At 38.8% G+C, this 12364-nt stretch overlaps 1 protein-coding gene across 1 annotated transcript in view; it reads left to right on the top strand.

Annotated features, from left to right (window-relative positions):
* SYK (spleen associated tyrosine kinase) overlaps window positions 1–12364 on the top strand; it is a 99583-nt gene that overhangs the window by 23017 nt on the left and 64202 nt on the right. The gene's annotated exons all lie outside the window — the stretch shown is intronic.

Below are 12364 nucleotides of genomic sequence, written 5' to 3'. Positions count from 1 at the left end.
GCTCCTGCGAATGATCCATTATTAACAGTTCATGAGAAATGACACAGAGGGTATGAAATGCACAATTTTGGTTACACCCACACAGTGATAAACTGGTCCAGGCCACTGTAACTAGGACATCAGTGTTATCCCTAATTATATTAAAAAAAATTAGATATCTCTTTCACAACAGAAACAAGCTGACTGCAGCATTTGAATGAAGTCCTACTCCCTACATTAGAGCTGGCTTCAAAATTATATTTAAGGTTGCCTCCATTTGTGCTGAAGTCTTTTCATGTGTTTCACTAAGCATGGTTCAACATAAGTTGCCCTAACTTTTCTGTTAAAGGAATTTTCAGAAGCATAGTGTCCAGGTATCAGTAAGGAACCCTCAGGAATCAGAAACAGGCAGCTTCTCAATGAGATTACCAAAATTTTTTTTTTCAAATGCTCTGTTGAAGTCCATCTGTCTGTCTGGAAAACAGTACAGAAATTTATACTGGGAGAGGCTACTGTCACCATAATTGACTCCTCTCTTATCAAATCCTAAAGATATCTGTGAAGAAATCTGTGTCTAATATTACACCTTTTTTTGGAGTTCATGAAGTGAAACTTCTCTTTTCCATTTTCAGCAATTCCTCAGTGCCTGATATGCTGGTTTCAATGTAAACCAGCAGGAGAAACAAGTCAGCACAAAAGAGATTATAAATCAGAGTTACAATTTAATAAAAATATTACAATGAATGCAATGATAAAAAAAGAAATTGGTTTTAACCTACAAAACCCAGAAATATAACCTAGCACCCTAGAGCACAAACAGAATGGTGTTCGTTGGCCCCTGTGCTGAGACCCATGTGGTTCCTCTGAGTCCAAAGTAAAAGGAAGGGAAAGAAAAACCCATTGGTGCAGATGACAGTCACAGTCTGATAGAGAGTAGTGGTTACAGTCCTGTCGAGGTTCTGGTCCTCCTCTGGATCCAGCAAGTACTACCAGAAGACCCCAGATCCCAAGATTATATACCTTCAGGTTCAGGTGGGAATGCCTAGTATGCACTCGAGGGCAAGGAGTTCCACAATGGGTGATCTGACTCTGTGAGTCATGGCATATTTTTGGAATTGTTGATGGCCCATTAGCAGACATGACCCCTCAGGTTGGGTGTGGAGGTGCTAATGACTCCCCAGAGGGGAGTTATCACAGCTCCTATCTCACAGGCTTCTTTGACACCCAACTTACATTCTGAGGTGTCAAGTGTGCCCTGGGCAGCTGCTGCAAGTGGTCAATTGTTACAGTTCATGAGAAATTATATAAAGGGTTTAGAATACACAGCTTTGGCCACAACCGCACAGTGATAAACTGGTCCCAGCTTGCTGAACTAGGACACCGGACTAGTTCACCTAGCCAATAATGGCAACCCAGTGTATCCCCTGGTCTGGAGCCATAAAAAAATCCATTTGAAAATATCTCACCCTGAAACAGAGAAAGCCAGAGGGAGAATCTGGTTATTTGTTTGTTTGGTTTTCTTTAATTGCTAAACTGTATGTGGGAATATTCACTTTAGTTCTAGTTCTCCAAGGAAGGATTAAAAACAATGTACAAAACATTTCAGTTGTAGCTCTGTTGAAACCAGTGGGATTAAAAATATTTACTCCAGCAACAAACTTATCCTATAGCATACATTATATAAACAGATCTTTTAAAAATATTTAACATAACCCAGGTGAGTAATTAGTATTAGAGAGGCAAGGGTGGATCATTATACTATCTATATTTTTAGCAAAATTTCAGTATCGTTATAATTAACTTTAATGTCTGGTAGCCTAAAAAAATAGTTGGGTTTTTTTGTGTTTTCATTTTGTATATTCACAAACAAAAGCAATGACACTGTCATGGAAATCTATCAGAAAAATGAATGTTTAACCAGGAGCACAATGAAGAAAAATACTTTGAATCAGAAAAGCACAGAAAGGTATTGCTGAAAATTAAATATTTTTGATAGCTGATTGCAGCATGCTAAGTGATATAATGGTGTGCTAAACAGTTATTATTATAAACATGTCTCCACTGTCTCTTGAAAACATGGAAGTGTTTGTTAGATTAGCAGAAATTCCAATAATGTACAAAGTCAGGAATAATGTACTGTGGCAGTACACAGGTGTCTGTCTGTGAAAGTTATAGAAAAGAGATGTGAGTAGCCAACAGAAAGGATAAAATAAAAATTTACTTATTAAAATAACTAAGAGATGATTTTAAAATGTATTATTGAAGTAGGTTAAATGAGGTATAAGAAACTTTTAAGGGAATAGTTTCTTCCACCTTTCCCCAAGATGGTATTTCTAGACACCACTATCACTAGGATTTATAGCATGTTAATATGTTTTAATTTTTCCAGTAGGTAATTATTTCATCCATTTATTCCATCTTCTAATAGTTATGTAAATTTACAAGGAGCATTCTGCAGTAATAACCTTCTGACTAATCACAAACAAAGCTAAGAAAGTGAAAATAGACAGAAGTCCAAGTGCAACAAATCACCAGCACTCAGCTCTGGCATTTAGGTGCAGTTCTCCACATTGCAGGGCTCTCTTTGAATCTTATATCACAAATACCTCCTTTCAAGTCAATAAAGCAACTTAGAACTTGATTCTGCAGACACTGCTTTCAGAAAACTCCTGTTTGACTGAATAACCCAAGTATAAAACTGAAGTATACAATATCTCATAATAGGTCTACCATGGGTACAGGCAACATGGGGAGGAAAGAGGTCCCATTTGCCTGCTGTTTGGAATCACAGAATATGCTGAGTTGGAGGGGTCTATAAGGATCATAAAGCCCAATCCTTAGTGAAGGAAGGCCAAGTCTGTGTGGTTTGCCTCAAATACTTTGTAACATGGGATTCAAAAATGGAGAGAATAAATTTCATGGCATCTGTCAGTGTCAGAGGAGTTCCAGGTGGATCATCCCACAGCATCTGGATCTGTAAGGGGCACAGGAGTATAATGACTGTACCTGGAGCCCTTGCAGACCACTGAATTCACATAAAACCCTTCTGGTAACTGATGGCTGACCTCAGAGCAAGCAATGCCACTGTCACACTTGCTGATGTTATACCTCATTTTTAAATTACCCTTCTGAGCACCAGTGATGTATAGAGCACTCAATTTTCCTGCTTTAGGCCTTTTATAATGTCTGTGCTGGATTTCCAGGACTTCAAATGGGACACTGGTGACCTTGCCATCCAGCTTTTAACCATCACTAAAATGTTTTATCACCAGGCCCATTAGAGATCCAGTTGCTGCTATAGCTTTCTCTTCTCACCACAGTCACAGAAGATGTGGATCAAGGCCAAATATACGACTCCAATACCACAGTGGTCATTCAGGATGTATGATTTCATTCTGGGCTTTTTAAGTATGGCCTGTGCAGTGATATCAGTTCTGTGTGAAATCCAACAGATATGGCTCAAGCCAATATTTGAATACACTTTAGACAACACTGAAAATTTAAATTAAAATAACTGGTACTCAGTACTCTGTTCTTCATTTGCTTGGGTATTGCAGGGCAGAAATAGAAAAAAAGAATAGTTAGTAATTCAATAGATAATTTATGGCACATACTACTTGTTAATGTCAAAAGAGCTGACCCAAAACATAGTTTCTGAAATTGGATGTATCTTTTATGACAAAAAAGACTGTCAACACTCTCACTGATATTCTTTCATTGAGGGGTATTGCCTACATTAATGTAGTAGGTTTGGTTTAGGATTTTTTTATCCCTTTGTCTTTCTCATCCTATCAACAAAATGGGTAATTTAAGCTAGTCCTGTACTCACTTTGTCTCCCAGTAATTCTTTCACTTTTTGCCCTGCTGTCACAATTCTGGCCTCGCAAGCCAGGGGGGAAAAAAAGTCAAGAAAATCGATTAGCTCCGTAATTTATCAGAGTGCTATTTTCACTAGAGATATCTTTAATTACCTTTTCACATAACACTTTGCTTTAAAGTGTGTCCTGGTTCAGAAGGTGTGACCAGTTTATCACTGTGTGAGGGTGACCAAAGCTATGTATCCTACACCCTCTATTCATCTCCCATGAACTGTTAAAAATGGACCATTTGCAGCAGCTGCACAAGGCACACCTGACTCCTCAGGCTGTGAGTTGGGTGTGAAAGACACCTGTGAGGTAAGAGCTGTGATAAATCCCCTCTGGGGATTCATTAGCACCTCCACACCCAGCCTGAGAGTCATGTCTGCTAATGGGCCAGCAACGATTCCAAAATACCCCATGACTCACAGAGTCAGATGATCCACTGTGTAATTCCCCACCCTGGGGGAGGTACTGGGTGCTCCCCACCTGGATCTGAGGGTACATAATCTGGGGGTTTGAAGATCTTGGGGGAATCACTGATCGGATCTGGAGAAGGATCGGAACCTCGACAGGAAGAGGCCATGACTGTCGACTGGACTGTGACTACCACTCTTCACCAGACTGCAACTGTCATCTGCACCAGCAGGTTTTTTTCACTTCCTTTAGCTTTGGACTTGGGGAACCACATGGATCTCAGCACAGGGGCTAACAAGCACCATTGTTTTCATGCCCCAGGGTGCTGGGTTGTACTTCTGGGTTTTGTGGGTTGAGACCAATTTCTCTTTGTGCCATTGCATTTGTTGTGATATTGTTATTAAATTGTGGCTCTGATTTGTGATCTCTTTTGTGTTGGGTTTATTTTCTGCTGCTGGTTTACATTGAAACCAGCACAGAGTGGAGCAAGTTAAACCAGCAACCATATCAGAGCTCTTTAATATCACCAGTGAGTGTTCTGTGAATATTCATCCTGTCTAATACGGTGTTTGGTGGATTAGTTTAATAATAAAGCACTTCCACATTAGTCACAACATGTCTTTTTTACCAGAAACATCTTCACCTGCTTTGTTTACATGTGTAAGGATTTTAAGTATATTTGAAAAGAAATTTGTAGTCAGGAGCTATTAAACACAACCAACTTTCTGCATAATAGGAAACAGAAAGGAGCTTGCAGGCTAGAATAAATTGCTTCAAACACAATAGGTTTTCAGCATCCAGCTCCCAGAAAGATCAACCTAATGTACTTAACTGGAGGACACATGAAAGGGCAATAAGAAAATGAATAGAAATGGCAAATAAAAACTATTGTGTCTGGAACTCTGAGAGACGAAGTGCAGAAAGAACATTAAAATAGTGTCTTTTACTTGGATGATGTGGTAAAGGGCATTATGCTTTTAACAGACTGTACAAACAGTGCAGTAAGTCAGAGATTACCACAATTTTAACAGAAGATAAAGAAATCTCTTGAGAAAACCAATGTAAGACCTACCCTACTTGGTTGCCTGCAGCCAAGTATGCAGGCCAAAATAGGGAGCAATGTTTTATTGTACCTAGAGTTTCTTCTGTAATTGCCTGAATTTCAGAGTTCTAGGTCAACATAATGTGTCACCAAGTGGAATTGTACTCTATGTTCCAACAATTTCATTATTTTTCATAACAGACTTATTTTTCACATTCATGTATTGTAATGGTGTCTAAATTTAAAGATGTTAGGAAGGGGGCCTCTTCTCAAAACCCACCACAACCTTTGAAATTAAGAGACTTTAATCAGAAAATTTATAGGAAAGGATAACCGTTCTTTACTACAAATATATATATATATATATTTTGTTAAATTTTAACCAAAAAAAAAAAAAGAACAGAACCAAGAGCAACACTGTAACCAAAAACTTTCAACTGAATCAAGTCCTATCTCTGCCCCTTTGGTGCAGTTATATTGACCGACAGCAGGAGGCAATGCTGCTCCTTGGGAGGCAGTGGCCACAATGAGTCACTCATAGGCTCCAGTGAGGCAAAGACAGTGCCCAGGGAAAAAATCTGGCTCCAAAACTCACGTAGGAATGGTGGCAACAAGAACATGATGAAACCTTTCCTGTGGGCAGTGCAAAGACCCTCTCCTACCATCCTTTGTCCGAAAAAACACACTGCAGGGAAAATGGGCAAGCAACTCCTCTGCAGATGGTGTTGGCTCCTCAAAGAGTCTGCTGTGAATCCAGGAAGTGGCGACTTCTGCCTCTGAAGAAATAGCACAGGGCTCACTGAGTCGGTGGGAGGCCAAGCCAGGGGAGGTACCTCCAAGTGCTTCCACCAGTCCAGCAAATGGTGGTTGGCACTCACAGTATGCAGAGAAGTGTGACCAACATCAGGAAAAACCTCTCTCCCTCCCTGCTTCACCTTCCCTAGCCATCAGGTGAGGATGCTGAGCTATTAGCTATCCCTTTGTTACCTCACTGGCTCTTTGGCTCCCAGACCTCTGTGTTAGTAAGGTAGAGAAAAAATTCCATGAAATATTTTGAAACCATAACAAATGGTTAGATGTTTTAAATGCAATACCAGAATGTCATAGGTTTACCTAAGTGGGCCTAAATTTAGACTTTGAATCTAGAAGTGAGCCTGGAGCTGTCAGCTGACTGGAGTCATGCTGGGCTAGCAGCTGACAGCTTCTAGCCAGTAGTATTGTATTCTATACCATATTATGACATCCTTTCCAAAAAGGATAAGAACCAGTGTAGGAGTGGTGTGGGGGCAGTTGCTTCATGGTGGTGGTTCCTGAGACGGTGTGCTGTGCTGTGCTGAGAGAGATGAGGGAGGCCTGGGCCCACAGCATCGGCTCACCACCATACAACCCTAGGGAACTAAAACGTTTGTTCTTGAGTCTGTCTTTCTGGAGATTAAGTCTTTGAAAGTGATTTGGGGTTTAAATTGTATGATTTGTAGTTCACTGGAAGATGAAAGATTGTACCTTGCTGTTTTCTAACTTGTGTGAGTGTGTATTTGTACTTTCTTTTTTCCTTCCCCTCTCTTTTCCTCCCTTTCCTCGGTATTGGGAGGGAGGCTCTGGCTCTGTACTTGGAGGGCTGGCAGTTTGCCAGCTCAAACCAAGTCACAGTAATTTCCCCATACCCATGCAATTTTGTAGTTCTAATTAGACTGCATTTTAAAATTAAGCATTTATTTCTCTTTGTATATTTATATATCTGAATGCAAACCAGTAACAGAAATGAATATATCAGTCAGATAATTATTCATTATTTCTAATAATGTACACCACACTATCACAGTTCTACACTATATCCACATAGTAAATAGAACATATTACGCTCAAAATAGTGCACAAAAAACCAGCACGTCTTTTTGTTCATGGCTACTTTGCCAGTTCCCTATCTCCATTTCAAAATTCAGAGCAAATAGAGATATTTAAATAAAGCATATAGCCAATTCCCAATGTCTTGATCATTCATTAAACACATGCTGCTGCCTGATTTTTTGGAGAATTTCAGCTACAATAATCACTGGATTTGTGCTGTTTACTGGCCACATGACAGTGCTTGGACTTGTGTACTGCACATTTATGTATTCAGTTTCCACAGGTCAACCCATTAAAAAATCCAATATTTTGAAAGGACATTTTATGCAATTTTAAAAATGTACCTAGGGAAGTCAGCACAGATCCTGCAGTTTATTTATCATCTGAGATGATGGTCACAAAGAAGAGAATGCAGTGTTAAGTATTTTTCTGCCTCAAGCAGTGCAACATGGCTGATGTAATTGAATTGGAAACAAGTGGGCTGCTGCCAACCATGTGCTTATGAAACTGATCAAATATAAACATTTATAGGAACCGAAATCCATATAGCTAATGTTTCCTGAAGGTTTGGAAATTTGCCTAGCAAATACAACCAAAATAGAAACCCTAAAAACCAAAACAAAATCACCACCACACCCCCCCCACCTACCCACCGAAATCAAAACCAAAAAAAACCCACCAAAAATAAACAAATAAACAAAAATCCCCAACACAAAACCAAAAATACCCAACCATAGACTGGAGATGGTACCAGGGTTGAACACCATGCTCTTCTTATATCAAGCCTACTATGAATACAGAACACCAGAAACATTAGGAGAAAAATAGGATTTCAGAATTGATGACGATGATGGAACATTTGACTAGTTGCCTTTTAATGGCATATTTTCATTTGAAAGAGCTGCTACTTGTTTGTCAAAACTCCCCAACATACTGTGCTCTCTGTTTAAACTAAATTTATATGTGCAAATAATAAGTCCATAAATATATTACTCTGAATTTCAGTGTTATTTACATATTTTGATAGATAGGATTTAGACTTACTATACTTCAGTTAGTCTGAAAAGTCACATGGGGGTCAGAAGCTCAGATTGTGCTTTCCAGGTTTCATCTCATCACCCGAAGTTATTGCAGATGAATACTTTTTCCAAACTTAAAAATTAGCATGGTCTTAAAATGCATCAGCACATTAACTATGAAAACTCTGAGAAACTACTTTTCACTCACCTGCAACTGCAATTACTGAATGCTTCTCAGGCTCTTACATGGCATTTAATGGTACCAGTCCCCTTTCAGTTGCAGTCTGTGACCAGCGAAAAATGTACCTATTCAGCTACAACAGGGAAATGTTAAGCAAGTACCTGCAACGGGCATGTTTCTATTGAGTCAGTTGTTTTGTGCATCTCTTTTTATAGCCATTCATGTTGCATGACTGAGTCAGAGTAAACAGCAGAAATAGGTAGAAAAAAATCAAGTAAGCTTTGGATTCTATACAGTATTTATTATATACATCAAACCATTTAATTGGCTTGATGGTTAGGATACATTTCTCACTCCATATCAACTTGGCTCTGTCATGCTGAGTATAATTAAACCAGACATATCAGTCCTACCAGTATCCTGCAGAAACAGAAAAAGATTATATTCTCAGAAAATGAACTCTAAAAATAAAATGAAGCAATCATTTACTTTCTATTTCGCAACAGACATATCATCTTCTAATGAATCATAGTTCATATTGACCAGTGATGGAATCTGTAATCAGATGTAAGAAGGAAAGTGGCATCCTCTCCCCAAAGTAAAAAACAGACAGAAGTAAAAATCCAGATCAAAATATGAAAACTTATTGCTCTGCAACATCTCTCTACAAGCAAGACAAGTTGCCAAACTGCTACTTACATATCAGTGACATTTTTGAAAGCTTTTTACGTTTTATGATAAAGGTCAACAATAAGTCAAGATGTAAAAGGAAAAAAAAAAGAAAACAGTCTTTACGTTCTAAGGAAAATATTAAAGAGAAGTCATCAATATATGATAGAATAAATCCATCCTTGACTCACCTACTAATGAGTCAGGGCTAATGAGGAAGACCAGTCAAAGGGAAGCAAGTGAAGTAACAGTTTCTTAACTCATAAAGGGAAATTAACCAATTCTATTTATTTCCATGCACCATATTTTGGTCGCTGTTGCTGTTAGTAATTAATAGCTCTGTTACAATTATATCCAGTGATTCCAGGCCTTCTCTCCACTGGAGGGAAGCTGAAGAGTGAAGAGTCCTGAGGGGATGAACTCCTGCCCATTTCCATGCACAAAAGCCTGTTACCAAAGCTCAACAATTTTTTTCTGCAGCAAAACAAAAAAAATCAAAACAAAACAAAGCAAAAAATACAACCAAAAAAAAAAAAAGAAAAAAGACCAAAGAAAACTGAATTTTCACTTCTGCTTCTGATTACCAGAAGAGAAAGGAAATGTTAATGAATCCTTTGTTTAATCTGGATAGTCATACAGGAAATGCCACTCTCTCACTCCCTTTCCCAGCCAGACAGGGGAGAGAGCAAGGTGGGAGGAAAAAGAAAGAACACAAACCATGGGTTATGATAAAGCAGTTTATATCTATGCAAAAAGGTAAAAAAAAAGAAAGCACTGTGTACATGCACAAAGCAGAAGCTAGCAGTTAATCTATACTTCCCATAAGCAGCGATGGTTGGCCACTCCTCAGAGAAGCAGAGCTCCAGCACATGTAACGGTTGTAAGCAGGCAGCCATTCCAAGACAAAGGACGCCCCTTCCAGCTCCTTGCCTCAGTTTTATATCTGGGTTGACGTCATATGATATAGAATATCTCTTTGGTCAGTGTGGCTCAGCTGGCACACATGTGTCCCCTCCCAGGATCTCACCCCTGACTGGAAAAGGAATGTTACAGTCCTGTACTTACCAGTAGCCAAAACACTGGTGTGTTCTCAACATTCCTCTAGCTACCAATGCAGAGCACAGCATTGTGAGGGTTACTCCAAAATAAATTCTGTTCAGCCAGATCCACTACAGCCTTAAAATAGTTATGATGACATTTCAGAACACTATTAAGTGCTAAAACATTACATATTAAGACAAGGAGCCATCAGTCACCATTATCTTCCCGATCACAACATTACTTGGCCATGGCAAGCAGTTTCTCTCAACTGACATCCTGGAAGTATTGGTGGGAGTTTTTTGCCAGACATAACTGCAATAATAATTGCAGGTTCCAAATTGTCTTCCTAGAAAATATATTTATGAGGCAGAGAAGCGATACTCAGAAGTTCTCTTGCTTTCAACAAACCACTTGAGCAATGTTGTGGTACTCAATCATTTCACTAAACCCGAGAGAGTTTTTTGCTTCCTCTGCTATGTTACTCAGAAGAATTTCTTACATCCTCTGTATTCCACACTCTCTAGTTAAATACTTATGAAAGTGTATATGTCTGTTTTGTGTATGTGCATAAAAGAATCTTGGACCTACTCCTTTTTATAATTCACCTAATGTTTCTACGAGGTTGAAGTTATCCCTTCTGAAGACTTCTTTTCTGATGTCTAGGAATTTCATAGAATTCATCATCATTTCTTCCATGGAAGTTAAAATGCCTTAGAAGAAGGGCATGAGACTAGTCAGGACTGGCCACAGGTAACTTTGGTCTACACTTGCTCTGTGGCAGGGCCTGGCAGAGGTAACAGAAATTGTAGTTATCTGATCCTGTCCAAGGGATTGGAATTAGAAGATCTTTAAGGTTCCTTCCAAGCAAGGCCATTCTATGATTCAAGGATTCTATGATTTTATGACTCAAGGATTCTAAGATTCTTGAATTCTATTATGTCCTTGTTTACATGTGCTATTGATTTTGAGTTTCAGAATGACAGAAGTGACTTTCTTGAGCACGCATCTACCCATGTTCATGGGTTATATATTGCTGAAGTTTAGCAAGCAGTATTTTCGATGTTTAAGAAGCAGCTCTTCTAAAGCCAGTCATTGGCACTCTCTTTTTCTTTTCCCCTGTGACATAAACGAACCAAATCCAGTTTTGGCTCTGGCATCCTCCACCATTAGCATTTCATTAAGCCATCTTGTTATCTCTTCAAATAGCCATCTGGACACTAATTCTTCACCAGATGTCTTTCTTGCTTCACATGGGAGTAGCTGAAGGCAAAATGTTTTGACAGACTGTAATGGTCACTGATGACAAAATACCTCCAGGATTTTTTATGTGCCGTTTTCTCATCCCACATTGACCTCATTCAGGCCAGGACAGGGTTAATTTTTTCAGTAACTAGGAGGGGTCATAGCTAAGACCTGGGGGTTATTCTATATCACCTCACATCATTTTGTGGGGATGGGGGAAGAAGTCTTATTTGGCTCACATAGTGTGGTATAAGGCGAGATGATCTGTTGTCAAGTTTCCATGGTGAGCAGTGAAGTGTGAAATTTTTGCCTTTTCTCTTGTACTCTCTGTCATTAGTATGCTTGATTTTACAGTTCATTGTCTTACTTCATTGCTGTTTCTTGTTAATTTTTCATCTTAAACCATGATCCTAGCTTTTTGTGCTGCCAGTTCTCTATATCCCACCACAAGGAGACACAGGAGAGGGGGTAGTGATCAAGCAGCACATGATTTGGAGTATTTCAATAGGAACACTGAGTTAGGGAATACAATCCATAAAGCACAACACACATTTTCAGGGCACTGAAAACAGCTGTGTTGTACATCTTTGCTTTGATACTGAGACAAACTCTGTCCTGTGAAGAGCTCTAGGGATAGAGCCAGAATCAGAAAGGAGTTTGATCTTGTTCACCTTGACTCCCCTCACATCCCTGAATCAATATAACCTACTGTCACATAAAAATATAAAACTCCATTATTTTAAAATTGCATTGCTTTTTACAAGATATGCATTGAACAACAACTTTTTTTCTGGACTCAGTCCTATCAATGCTAAGGCTAAAGAGTTAGATTCCAACTCCTTGTGCTTGTTCAAAATACCCCTAGAAACTGATTTTGGCACACCTCTGTGAAGCTTTCTATAATATCTCTATACCAGACATCTCTCTTTCTTTCTAGAATTCATAGCCTTTCCTTTGTTAATGTTTTTTCTTTATTTTTTTCTCCTTATTCAACTTGTTAAAAAAACAGGAACAATTCTAGAGAAAAGTAAAAATTATTTTCTAAACTAATAATTAAGTTCCTAGAATA

Source organism: Pithys albifrons, chromosome Z, assembly GCF_047495875.1.
Source record: "Pithys albifrons albifrons isolate INPA30051 chromosome Z, PitAlb_v1, whole genome shotgun sequence".
Lineage (NCBI taxonomy): Eukaryota > Metazoa > Chordata > Aves > Passeriformes > Thamnophilidae > Pithys > Pithys albifrons.
This window is presented reverse-complemented; position numbering and strand designations above follow the sequence as displayed.